Source organism: Piliocolobus tephrosceles, chromosome 5 (genome assembly GCF_002776525.5).
Source record: "Piliocolobus tephrosceles isolate RC106 chromosome 5, ASM277652v3, whole genome shotgun sequence".
NCBI lineage: Eukaryota > Metazoa > Chordata > Mammalia > Primates > Cercopithecidae > Piliocolobus > Piliocolobus tephrosceles.
In genome coordinates, this window is record NC_045438.1 from 30,329,663 (window position 1) to 30,344,577 (window position 14,915).

Sequence of the window (14,915 nt, forward strand, 5' to 3'; positions counted from 1 at the left end):
TTCTCCACAGCCTCACCAGTATCTGTTGTTTCTTGACTTTTTAATAATTGCCATTCTGATTGGCGAGATGGTGTCTTATTGTGGTTTTGATTTGCATTTCTCTAATAATCAGTGATGTCGAGCTTTTTTTCATATGTTTGTTGGCCGCCTAAATGTCTGCTTTTGAGAAGTGTCTGTTCATCTGTTCATACCTTTGCCCAATTTTTGATGGGGTTGTTTGTTTCTGGTAAATTTATTTAAGTTCCTTATGGATTTTGGATATTAGACCTTTGTCAGATGCATAGTTAGCTAAAATTTTCTTCCATTCTATAGGGTTCCTGTTCACTCTGATGATAGTTTCTTTTGCTGTGCAGGAGCTCTTTAGTTTAATTAGATCCCATTTGTCAATTTTGGCTTTTGTTGCAATTGTTTTTGGTGTTTTCATCATGAAATCTTTACCAATGCCTTTGTGAAGGACTACTTTATAAGTTCCTATGAAGATGTTAGAAATTCTTTGGCAGCACAAGTTCATTGACTTGTTCAGGTTCACATGGAGTTGACACAATTACACAGTTTAGCATTATAACCACACACCAATTTCACCTCCTTATGTTGCAAATTTGATTCATAAATGATAATATAAACTTTCAACTTTATCATGTTGGATTATAGAGGTAAATGTTACAGAAAAACTAGAAAATAATAAAGTGACAAATTTAGGGGAAAAGGAAAGCTTAAGCAAACATAAAGTAATTTTGTTTCTGTTTTTAAATTTTCTCATACTCCATTTTGCAGATGAATTATAAAGTAATTTTGACCTAGATTCCTTGTTTTCTCACCACATCCGTGTCCTCTGGATGCTTGTACCTTGTGCTGATGTGGAAATGGCAAATTTTGAAGAAAGAGATGAGGTTGCTGATGTTAGGAATACTGTTTTCTCTATCCATAAATAAATGTTGATTTGTTACATTAAGGTACCTTTTCAGAAAATTAGAATTTTAAATCCATACAATATTAATCCTGTCAGGGATCCAAGATCTTGGTATAGGTAAGAAGACAGATGCCTAAATTCAGCAATTATTATATCAAATGCCAGTGTTATTCATTTGCATACTGTTTGTGCTGTTCTGGGAAATCAAATGCTGAAATAATTTTTAAAGTTTAACAGTATTTTTAATAGTAGTCAAAAGTGAAATCTAAATATTCATTATTCAGATGAATTTATGATACAATCGCTTGACAGAATATGAGTATATCTTTAGAAACATTTTAAAATAATTTTTGATAATATAGAAGTGTTAATAAAATAATTCTAAGAGAAAAAAGCAAGATATAAAATAGTCCCCAATGAACAAAATATGTAAATACACAAAATATTAGAAAATAATGTGACAGAATATTAGCCGTATTTGTATATATGGGGTGTAGGATTGTGGATGATGTACACTTTCTTGTTTATTCTTTTGAATATGTTAAATATTTTATAAGAAAACATATCCACTTAAAAATTATTTATTTATTTATTTATTTATTTATTTATTTATTTATCTATCTATCTATCTATCTATTTATTTATTTATTTTTGAGACAGAGTCTCATTCTGTTGCCCAGCCTGGAGTGCAGTGGCGCGATCTTGGCTCACTGCAACCTCCACCACCCAGGTTCACGACATGATTCTCTCACTTCAGCCTCCAGAGTAGCTGGGATTACAGACGCATACCACCATGCCTGGCTAATTTTTGTATTTTTAGTAGAGACAGGATTTCACCATTGAAATGGTGGCCGTTCAAATGGTTGGCCAGGCTGGTCTCAAACTCCCAACCTCAGGTGATCCGCCTGCCTTGGCCTCCCAAACTGCTGAGATTACAGGCGTGAGTCACCATACCCAGCCATTATCCACTTTTTAATAAGAAGAAAATGTTAGTTTTGTCTGTCAGCAGGAAGAAAAAGAAAAATTATAAGGGATCTGAAAAATCACCCAATGAATAGCTAACAATTGACTAATTGAAGTGATAAATGTCCCCAGTCAATCTCATTAGAGATATTTGTGTTTCGATGCAAAACTTTTATGAAAGTATATTTGTTTGTAGAAAACCACATGTTCTTAATACCTTCCTTGGAAGTTTTTTCTTATAACATATTAGTTAGTTTATATTCATTGTTTTTGTGCTGAAAGTAGAGTACAAAATGCTTGTACAAAGTGTGTTCTCAATAAATATATCTTGAGTGAATGAATGAGTTTACCAACCAGCACGTATGTCTAGAAGTACTTGTCGTATAAATATTTTAATCATAATTTTCTCTAAGCCTTCTCTAGGAAGATCAGTTTTAATATGTTATAAACAAAGCAATACGAATCCAACTAATACTAAAACTACAGGTGTTTTAATACAGGTGTGATATACTTTTTTTCTGTCGTAGAAAAGAGAGTATCAGACCTTGAACTTGCATCCAATTGTCTGAAAGCTTCAAAAACAGAAGCCCCTCCCCAAAGCACAAACTTTCCCTGATGTTGACTTGTAACAGAGTTTGGCAGCCAAGTTCCTGGATGTTACACATTAAATACTGCTCATAGTCCTGCTTCCAACTGCCTTGTTGGCAAAAATGTTGAAACTCTAGAAGGACCGTGGCTCAGAAGCTAGACCTAGGGGAAATGGTAAGCAATGGAAACTCCTAAATCCAAGAAAGGAACAGTGACTGCATTCACCCACTTAAGAAACCACTTATCCTTAACAATAGTTGTTTTTGTACTTTTGGGGGTTTGTGGCTATTCCCTAAGATCCTTTTTTCCACTGACTTTTACAAGCAATTTAGGGCCTCTTTTTCAACAGATATAAGTAAATCAGCCTATGATATTTCAACATAAACTGTTTCAAAACATTTCATATGACTCTTTGTGTATTTATTTTTTCCCGTGCTTTGAAATTATAAAAAAATTTGAAGCTGATTTTAGGCTACACATAAAATGTGATAGTCAATTTGTTAGAGAATATAAAATTACAGCTAGATAGAAGGAATAAGTTATAGGGTTCTACATCACTTTAGGAAGACTACAATTAACAATAATATATAGTTTCAAATAGCTAGAAGGAGAATATTGAACATTCCCACACAAAGAAACAATAGATGTTTGAGATGATGGATATGCTAATTACCCTGATCTGATCACTGTACATTATATGTAACTAAATATCACTATATGCCTTGTAAATATGTACAATTATTGTCAGTTAAAATAATCAGAACCAGAAAAATTAAACTGTACACACACACACACACACACACAAACCAATCTGACAAACACTCAAGTAATACAATCTGACATAATTGGCTACAAGTAGGAAATAAATTTTGCTTTGAGTTTCCTGGAAAACATAGTCCAAAAGAAAACTCAGTTACATAGTCTTCATTGTACAAAAGAAAAAAAACTTGAGTTTCTCAGGCCAAGAAAAGATTTCATAGCACTAAGTTCTGAAAGAAATTACTCAGTATACTTGTGTAGGGATTTTTTAATGACAATGGTACACAAAGACCTCAATATCCACACAGCATACATAGATACAGATTTTTTAAAGCTGCTTCTTGTGCTCTTCCAAACAGGTCAATTTCATGATACTAAAAAACCAGCCAGAGACATCAGTCTGCATTGAATCAAAATAGTACCCAAGGATGTCACATTCTTAGAATGAATTCTGAATAAACCCTCACTAAAAATCAGAATGTATGGATTGCTTCACCTTTGATTATTCACCTGTTAATAGATGCAGATATGAAGTATCACTGATCAAAGGAGGTTCCAGTCAAATATGTGAAGATGAAGCAAATGGGGTTCATATTCTTTGTTTTTCCTTTTTCCTTTTTTAATAAATTTTATTTTATTTTATTTGAGACAAGGTCTCACTCTGTCGCCCAGGCTAGAGCTCAGTGGTGCGATCTCAGCTCACTGCAACGTCCACCTCCCAAGTTCAAGCGATTCTCCTGCCTCAGCCACCCAAGTAGCTGGGACTACAGGCATGCCACTATGCTTGGCTAATTTTTATATTTTTAGTAGAGATGGGGTTTCACCGCGTTGGCCAGAGTGGTCTCGAACTCCTGACTTTAAGTGATCTGCTTGCCTTGACTTCCCAAATTTCTGGGATTACAGGTGTACACTACACTCAGCTGATTTTTTGTACCTTTTGTAGAGATGAGGTTTCACCATGCAGTCCAGACTGGCCTCAAACTCCTGGGCTCAAGCCACCTGTCCGCCTTGGCCTCCCAAAGTGCTGGCATTATAGGCGTGAGCCCATATTTTTCAATAAAATCAAGGGATGCCAGTTCATCCTGAGAAGTAATTCTAACTTGACTGACAAAAGGACCTGCACAGAAAATTAAGTTTTGTTTAAATACCAATCTTGGTACTACTTGTAGATCAAATTGCTTTTCAAATCCACTTTTTAAAGTGTCAGCTTGTAACATTTGATGTTTGTATGGTGTAAACCCGTAACTAAATGGGACAAAATATTTCGAAATTATCCAGTAAAATGATAGTATTTGGACTAAAAATTACTCTGCTCAAAATTAGCTTCCTGTTAAAATCAGCTTTGGGCAAATTAACCAGCCTCTTTGAACTTATTTCCACTTTGGAAAACAGGAATATATAATCAAAAGTCAAATGGCAGCCGGTAATCTCATGCCTGTAATCTCTTTGGGAGATTTGGGAGGCTGAGGTGAGTGGATTGCCTGAGTTCAGGAGTTTGAGACCAGCCTGGGCAACATGGCAAACCCTTGTCTCTACCAAAAAAAAATATAAAAAATTAGCTTGGCACAGTGGTGAGCACCTGTGATCCCAGCTACTTGGGGGACTGAGGTGGAAAAATCACTTATACTCGAGGTAGAGGTTGCAGTGAGCCCAGATCGCGCCACTGCCACTCCAGCCTGGGTGGCAGAGTGAGACCCTGTCTCAAACAACAACAACAACAACAACAAAGAAAAAGTAAATGACATAAATAACATAAAAGTGTGTTTTACACTATGAAACACCAGGCAGATGCCAGAGATTATTATCACACCTGTTAAAGTTTTTTAAATGACCATCAGAACTTCGCTCAGACTAAAGATTCTGAAAATGACTCTCATAATTTCTGCCTAAAGTTTTTTTTACCCATTGTGATAGTTACACGACTTTATGTGTCAACCTATCTGGGCTGAGATGCCCAGACAGCTGGCATAATACTATTTCTGGATGTATCTGTAAGGGTGTTTCAGTGAGATCCTAGCATTTGAATCAGTAGACTGAGTAAAGGAGAGAGCACTCACTCGCGCAGGAGGGCATCGTCTAATCCACTGAAGGCATGAAGAGAACAGAAAGCAGAGAAAGGACAACTGTTCTCCCTGCATGAGCTGTAACAACCATTTTCTGCTGCTGCAGGACATTGGCAATCGTGGTTCTCAGACCTTCAGACTTGGACTGGGACTTATACCATTAGCTCCTCTGATTCTCAGGCCTTCAAATTTGAACTGGACCCCCACCCAACACCACTGGCTTTCCGAGGCTTTCAGCTGGCAGACAGCAGATCACAGGACAGCCTCCAAAATCTAGTGACCCAATTCTTCATAATAAATATCTTCCTCTGTAGCCACATATCTTTTATTGATTCTGCATCTCTGGTTTTCTCTGCCTAATGCACCCATGCAGTTTAACATGTAGTTGTTTGAGCACCCACAAAATGCTTTCAGAGAGACAAAAGAAATGAAAACATGGCTCCTTAACACAGAAGGGATTAGGAGACAACCTTTAGAACTACATTCTATTACATGACGATGTTATCAAATGATGCAGTGAGCATTCCTGGCAATAATAATAATTCTGCAAGTTGAGAGTTGAAGGAGTTGAGACCTTCGTGGGCTGACTGGGAAAGCTTCTTGAGGCAGTAAAATGCCACAGAGTGATTCTCTTTCTTTTCTTTTCCTTTCTTTCTTTCTCCTTCCTTTCCTTTCCTTTCCTTCCCTCCTTCCTTCCTTCCTTCCTTCCTTCCTTCCTTCCTTCCTTCCTTCCTTCCTTCCTTTCTTTCTCTCTCCTTCCTCCCTCCCTCCCTCCCTCCCTTCTTTCTCTTTCTTTCTTTCTTTCTTTCTTTCTTTCTTTCTTTCTTTCTTTCTTTCTTTCTTTCTTTCTTTTCTTTCTTTCTTTCTTCTTATGGAGTCTCACTCTGTCACCCAGGCTGGAATGCAGTAGCGCAATCTTGGGTCACTGAAACCTCTGCCTCCTGGGTTCAAGTGATTCTCCTGCCTCAGTCTCCCAAGTAGCTGGGATTACAGGCACCCACCACCATGCCAGGCTAATTTTTGTATTTTTAGTAGAGACGAGGTTTCACCATGTTGGCCAAGCTACTCTAGAACTCCTGACCTCAGGTGATGTGCCCACCTGAGCCTCGCAAAGTGCTGGAATTACAGGCGTGAGCCACCGCGCCCGGCCCCATAGAGTGTTTCTTCTCCTCTTCTAAACAGGTCCTCTGTGATCTTGTCACACAGCTTTCATTAAGTATTTAACAACTGGTAAAATGTCCAATGAAGTATTTTTAAAAATTTCTCCAGGATTGAGATCCATATTTTAGTTTCTGTGTGAAATTAAATTTTTTTTGCCTGAGTTCAGATCTTAAAAGATTTAATAAAGTTTGAGTCATTTTAATATCACACAAGAAGGGGAAACAATTTTCTTTCTGTACACTGGGAGCACTATGTATGATGGCTAAGTGTCAAGATAGATCAAGGTACTAATTTGACAATGTGTGAGGAATTGGAAAACTCTTCCACTTCTTTAAAATTTCAGAATCTATATATGTACAATTTACTTCAGAAACTAGAATAGATAAGAAATGTGACCAAAATTTAATTCGTATATGCATACAGATGAGATGGTCTAAGATATGCTGAAATAAGCAGGTCTATTCAGGAGAAAAATAAACCTGCTAATTTCTCAAGCCAGTTGAGATCAGTCCATCCAATCAGAAAATCTCATCCATTTACTCCAAAATGACAGTCAGGGATTATGGTAAGGTTTATTTTTATTTTTATGTTTTAAACTCAAATACCATTTAATGGGTCACTTATAAAAGAAATAACAGGATCCTTAATAAAACCTAAGATTTTTTTTTTTTTTTTCAGACAGGGTCTCAGTTTGTCACCCAGGCTGGAGGACAGTGGTGCAAACATGTCTTATTGCAGCCTTAACTTTATGAGTTCAAGTAATCCTCCCTCCTCAGCCTCCCAAGTAGCTGGGACTACAGGTGTGCACCACCATGTTCAGCTATTTTTTAAAAAGTTTTTGTAGAGACAGGGTCTCGCCATGTTGTCCAGGCTGGTCTTGAACTCCTGTGCTCAAGCAGCCTTTCCACCTTGGCCTTCCAAAGTGCTGGGATTACAGGCATGTGTCACCATGCTCAGCCCAACCCAAGGCTATCAAAGTAGGTCCAACAAAGAATCTTATACGCCCCTTCTACATGTTATTTGCATCTTTCAGTTTGTAAAGATTAAAGCTACTCCCTTCATATCCCCTTGGAGTTTCCTCTGGTAGTTTCCCTCTTCCTTACCCTTAGTTACACCTTTAGCTTCAGGAGAAGCTGGTATCTAAGAGCTTCAGAGATTGGATGAACAATAAATCTTTAAATTTTAGCAGAATTCCCCAGGATAGTAATAATGACCATATTTTTAGATTTTCTCGTATGGTTCTGATTTCATTTTTTAAATAATAAAGGTGATATGTTTAAATTTTTAAATTTAAAAGTAGAACAACATCAGCATTACAGCTCCCTGTATCACGTTTGCAAAAATAGAATTTCCTCTATTACCTAAAACTCATCTTGATTTCTATTTCATAGCCCCTCTCCCACTTGGCAAGAAACACCCTCAATCATTTGCCATTTCCCTCCATGGCCCCTATCCTGAGTTGGGTCACAGTCTTGCCCAGGGCCAGGTTTCAGTGTGAATAGTGTCCCATCTGGTTTTCAGTCCATGCAGGTGGCCATGAAGGTGTCCACAAACCAGAGGAAAAATTCCTGTGGACCCAGTGGTCCTCAATTGCTGCCAAGCTGTGACTGGGGCAGAAATCGTTCTGATTGCTCTCCATCCACCTGAAGAAACATACCTCCCTGTCATGCCCAACTGGTTGTTGCAAGATGGAATATGGAGGATCTTAGGGGAGAACTGGCTGCCCAGAAGCCGAATTATCTCCCAGAGACCAAACCCCTCTGTTCTGATGGCCTCCATGTTTCCAGGGATATCTCTAAGTTTTTCCCGGAAGAAATCCCTTTCGTTTTATAATTTTGGCCAGAATACTTTATTTAGACCCAAATCCTCTCTTTACTCCAAGATTTTAGGAAATAAAAGCCAAGAAGTTTTGCAATCTTGTTCAACTCTCTGCCTTGCCACCTCTCTGCACTGAAGCTGGAAGCACAAACCTGGTTCTCTCTTAGGTGGGGAAAGACGGAAAGAGAAAGATACAAGGAAAAAGGAAACAATAGATTTACTGTCTCAAAATGTTTTTTCCCCTCACCTGTAAATAATTATGTTTCTCCAGTCCTAGTAGTAAAGGTTTATTTGTTTATGTCTAGTAATAAAGCTGGAAAGATGGTGAACGCTAGTTCCGATGTTACACGCTACTGGAGAATGATCTCTTCAAATGTTTTCCCAAAATGACCATGCACAGTACAGATTATTTTAGGGATTACTTAGTCTTCCCCTCTTCTCCCTGACAGAACATCAGCCTCTGCAGTCCTGCTAATGCACAGGGCCACTCAAACCAGTTATTTACAGTATAAATTGCTTAATGCTTATTTATGCATTTCACAATCATCCTTTAATTGTCAACATCAAATGAGGTAGGTAGAAGTTGCATCATGTCCTGACTTTAAGACTTTTTTTACACCCCCCTTTCTCTGATATGCTTTCAGTTAACATTGAGGAAATAAAACTCTCAACTAACCTGTGCAGAAGCCAAATGATAACTATAAAACATTTTATATAAAACCCATCACAACATTTTTGATAGACTATTAATAATTTAAAACAAAATGTGATGTTAAAAGCTCGTTTGAAAATGTGGGGAAAAGAAAGAGATCAGCCTGTTACTGTGTCTATGTAGAAAGAAGTAGACATAAGAGACTCCATTTTGTTCTGTATTTGAGATGCTGTTAATCTGTGACCCTACCCCCAACCTTGTCCTTGCAAGAGATGTGTGCTATGGTGACTCAAGGCTTAATGGATTTTGGGCTGTGCAGGATGTGCTTTGTTAAACAAGTGCCTAAAGGCTGCTTGCTGGTTAAAGGTCATCACCATTCTCTCAATCTCAAGTAAGAGAAAAGCATTTGACTCCTGCCCGTCCCTGGTCAATGGAACATCTCGGTGTAAAACCCGATTGTATGCTCTGTTTACTGAGATAGGAGAAAACCGCCTTACTCCCATCTCAGCCTCTTGAGTAGCTGGGACTACAGCATGCACCAACATGCCCTGCTAATTTTTGTATTTTTGTACAGCATGTGATTTTGCCCAGGCTGGTCTCGAACTCCCGGGCTCCAGCGATCCACGCTTTTTGGCCTCCCAAAGTGCTGGAATTACAGGTGTGGCCACTGTGTCAGCTGATCCTCACATGTGTCGAGCACTTCCTTACTTTCTGGTACTACAAGAAATTTCAGGCTTATTTTGTACTTGCAGCTTATACTTTCTCTCGTCTAGTCCTGGAATGACCCATTTCTCTAAGAAGCCCTGGTCCCTTTTATTTGAGAATGGTAGATGGAGACCAAGACGCATGTGCAGAGGTATCCGTTGGTACTGGGAAATCAGTCTCCAGCCTTTTTCAGCAGAGAGCTGAGAAATATATGTACACACACACACATACACACACACACACACTCACACACTTCTTATTTTTATATCTAGTCACCTGAAAATATATTGAAAACCATAAGTTCATACGGATCCTCTGACCTAACACCACTGAACATATTCTAGCCTTTTGCCTTTCCTTATATCTAACTCCTTTTTCAGACTGTGGGAATCCTGGCTTTCTTTTCCACAATTTGTTCACTTGCCATATGAAAGTAAGGTCCTTTGTCCGTATTTCCCCCTTTGTTTTCCCTTAATGATTTTCTAAAAAAAAAAATTATTTTTAATTTTTGTGGGTACATAGTAGGTATATATATTTATTTTGAGGTACATGAAATATGTTGATACAGGCATGCAATGGGTAATAATGACATCATAGAGAATAGGGTATCCAGCTCCCCAAGCATTTATTCTTTGTTTTACAAACAATCCAAATACATTATTTTAGTTATTTAAAAGTAGAAAATTAAGTTGACTATAGTCATCCTGTTGTTCTATCAAATAGTGGGTCTTATTAATTCTTTCTATTTTTTTTTTTTTTGTCTCCACCTCCCCCTATCCTCCTACTACCCTTCCCGGCCTCTGGTAACCATCTTTATACTCTCTATGTCCACGAGTTCGGTTGTGTCCATGAGCTCAACTGTTTTGAATTTCAGAACCCACAAATAAGTGAGAACAGGCAATGTTTGTCTTTCTGTGCCTGGCTTGTTTCACTTAACACAATGATCACCACTTCCATCCATGTTATTGCAAATGACAGGATCTCGTTCTTTTTATACCTCAATAGTACTCCATTGGGTATATAACACATTTTCTTTATCCGTTCATCTGTTGATGGACACTTAGGTTGTTTCCAAATCTTGGTTATTATGAGTAGTGCTGCAATAAACATGGTAGGGCAGGTATCTCTTCAATATACCAATTTCCCTTGTTTTGGTTGTGAGATCACTAGATCATATGGTAGCTCTATTTTTACTTTTTTGAAGAACCTGTAAATTGTTCTCCACAGTGGTTGTACTAATTTACATTCCCACCAACAATGTACGAGGGTTCCCTTTTCTCTACTTCCTCACCAGCATTTGTTACAGCTTGTCTTTTGGATGAAAGCCTTTTTAACTGGTGTGAGATAATATTTTAATTTTGATTTGCATTTCACTGATGATCAGTGATGTTGAGCACTTTTTCATAGGCTTGTTTGTCATTTGTATGTCTTCTTTTGAGAAATATCTATTCAAATCTTTTGCCCATTTTTTAATCGGGCGACTATTTTTTTCCTAGAGTTGTTTGAGCTTCTTATATACTCTGGTTATTAATCCCTTGTCAGATGGGTAGTTTATAAATATTTTCTCCCATTCTGTGGGTTGTCTCTTCACTTTGTTGATTGTTTCCTTTGCTGTGCAGAAGCTGTTTAACTTGATCTGATCTCATTTGTCTATTTTTGCTTTGGTGCCTGTGCTTGTGGGGTATATTACTCAGGAAATTTTTGACCAGACTAACATCCTGCAGATTTTCCTCAGTGTTTTCTTGTAGTAGTTTCATAGTTTTGAGGTCTTATATTTAAGTCTCCTTAATGATTTTAAAGAGCTCCTTTTTACTAGGGCTGTTGGCCCTTTGTTGCTCAAAGTGTTTCAAATATATTTTTTCCTTTACTTTTTTATTTTTGCTTTACAGTATTTACAATTTTTTTTCTCTTTTTTGGAGTGTCTTATATGTGGTAATGGTATCATGGATGCATGAATATGTCCAAGTTCATTAAAATGTATACATCAGGCCACGTGCAGTGGCTCACGCCTGTAATCCCAGCACTTTGGGAGGCTGATGCGGGCAGATCACAAGGTCAGGAGTTTGAGGCCAGCCTGACCAACATGGTGAAACCGCATCTCTGCTAAAAACACAAAATATTAGCCAGGCATGGTGGTACGCACCTGCAATCCCAGCTACTCAGGAGGCAGAGGCAGGAGAATCACTTGAACCCGGGAGGTGGAGGTTGCGGTGAGCTGAGATCGCACCACTGCACTCCAGCCTGTTCGACAGAGCAAGACTCCCTCTCAAAAAAAAAGTATACGTTAGATATGTATATTTTTGTATATCAACTATAAATGGGTAAAAATAAAGCTTACATTTTTCTTAATTTAATTGAGAAATTAAATTTATTGAGTTATTAACTAGAATTTATTTTTTAAAAAATAACATCAAATGATGGAAACAGACAATTACCATCTAGCAAACATCACAGAAACAATTTACTTTAGTCAAGAATCATCAATGGATGCTAAGCTTAGTGGATCAAACTGTGCTGAGAAACAGGATAATTATATGATATTAAAGTATTGCCCCCACAAGATACTTATTTATTACAAAGGAAAAATAGCAAATTTATAGAGGAGAAATTTGAGAGGTACTACTTTAACCAAGTGATTAAAGTTAACACTCACAGTAATGGGACAGACCAACGTCAAGTCCCTCCTAATGTGATACACTGAGAAGTACACCACATTGCTTTTGTAGCATTCTTGAACAAATGCGAAACTTGAATTTAATTAAAGAAGACCTCGGATGAATTTAAGTTGAGAGACTCTTCAAAAGTCTGAATTTGATGTAAGACAAAGAAAAACTGAGGAACTGTACCAGGGGAAAGGAGACTAAAGGTACATGGCAATTTTTGGGAAGCTGATCCTGAGTTAAGGGTACTGATCATATATTATTTTCCTGGATCCCAAATAGCAAATAGCATGGAAGCAAGCACTAAGTAAAATGATTATTTAGTAAATACCTATTCCCTGATTGATTATTAAAGAATCTAGATGTGTAGAGTCTTCTGACTTCACCAGCTCACCTCTTCCTTAGTAGGAATATTTGTTCCAAACTACCCACAGAATATAGGTGTGCAGTTACGTATGCCAGAGGAGTTCTGTCCTTTGTCAGATAATTTATAACAAATAGGCTAAAAAAGAACTGAATAGCTTTGAAGGTGCTAGACTCCACCAAGTGAAGATGTTTCATGATCTCAGCCATTACTCCAGTGTATTTGTTCTTGACCCTGAAGAACTAGAGAGCAAGGCCTCCTTGCAGACATGTCATACCTTCAGAGAGAGTCTATATGGAGGATGGGTATCTTGTTTACTTCTCCTTTTGGGAAATGTCACTGGAAAGATCATAAATTAAACTTCCCACTGTATTTTGTCTATTTTCAAAAATACACCTGTAGACTTTCAGCTTCTGAGAATGGGAAGCTCACATAAAAATAACCAGGATTCCAGAGTCCCTGAGCCTACCCTGGCTCAGAAGGCTGCCCCACAGAAAAAAGAAAAGGAAAGAAAAGAAAAAAAATAGCCAGGATTTTTGTAAAACAAAAAAGATAAATAATATAAATCTACACATCCATAAAGCCTAGAAAATCCCAGAGGGATATATGAAATCCAAAAAGGATATATAAAAATATATACCAAGGTACATCACACCAAGGCTACAGAATGTCAAGGTAAGAGAAAAATCTGAAAACCATCTAGACAAAACCACTGTCCTCCAGAAATGCTTCAATGGCAGTTTAGATGAATTAGTTTCCAGAGCATGAGCCAAGCTATTTTATTTTGCAAAAATACTACTATCTCTTAAATTAATACAGTTTTGGTTTTCTTTAATAATTACAAGAAACTGATATCAAGTGCTAATTTAGAGATGTAGTAAAACACTTCAGCAAACAATAAAATTTTGTTTTATTTTTAGTCTTATTTTCCAGAGAAGTTAGATTTTGAGGGCATCCATCACTTAATAGACCAAATCAAGAGAAAGAAGGCATGGAAAAATAAAATGTAAACTTTGATTGACTATCTGCTTTTATGAGAAGACATGTTGGATTTTCTCCAGGTTATTTTTTCCATTTTTCAGAGTGTATAGTTCATTACTCATTGGTTTTAGTTTCTGAAAGATTCTGAAAATCCCTTAAATCTCCTAAAACCTAAAGGTCGACTCTTGTTTACAAGAATGAAGAAATCCTGCAGGTTTAGGTGACATGAGCATGTGGGAATAACATTAGAGGTATCCAGTGTTATCCAAGAAACATGGAGGATCCAAGAAATGTGGATTTCATTCTCAGTTCTAGACTCAAGTAGCTATCAAACTTGGAGAAGCTGCTCTACCTCAGGGGCCACAGTTATTTCATAGCCTATAATTCTATGCCCCAGGCCACAGTGACCTTAGAATAAATCTAGATCTCAAAAATGGACATGCACAGTAGTTCCCTGGCTCCAATCCTCACCCACTAGTGCAGAATGTTAAATCTTGGAATTATTCCTAGGAATACCAAGAGGCAATCCACATGTGCTCATGAATCTACTGATTTTAATTCCCTTTTATTTACACCTTCCGTCATCTTCCCTATTTTTAGATTCTCTTTAGAGTTCTGTAGCTGAAGACTCCAAAACAAAACTTGAATATCTTCCCCTTGACTGGTTTGGACATTGGGTGACATCTTTGGACACCTCAGGGCACCAAAGTGGGTATTGCTCCCTCTTTGGATTCCTGTCTGCCATCTGGTCCCAAAGCAGTGCTGCCTTGAGCTCCCTATGCTTATAGAGACAACAGTTGCACTGCTCTTTAACAGTTTGTTTCCTATAACCTCCACATTCGTAAGAGAGCCGCTTCAAGTCTGGTAGGGTAAAGAGAAAAGAAAGGAAGGAAAGGAAAGAGAAGGCCTCTATTAACATATAGTTGTGAAACAACCGGAGCCAGACACTTCTTCTTATGAACCTTCTTTTTATGACGACCCACTCTGCTTAGGCTACTAATATGCCTTAAGGGGTTAAGAGAATTCCTACTCAAAGAAATGACTGTGTAACTTACCCAGAGATCATCCAGTTTGAACATTTCCATAAAATCATACTGTGTAGTGTTCCAGGACCAGGTCCAACCTTACTGTATTGGATATAAGAGGTCTAGGCAATGCACCAAATAAAATGATTCCCTGAAGTCTCCCCATTCAAGATTTAGTCCTTCAAATTTTGTGTATATTCCAGTCTTTGGTAAAAGTGCTAAGGATCCTGGACCTCATCTGGAAATAATTCTTATCTGTTAGCTGG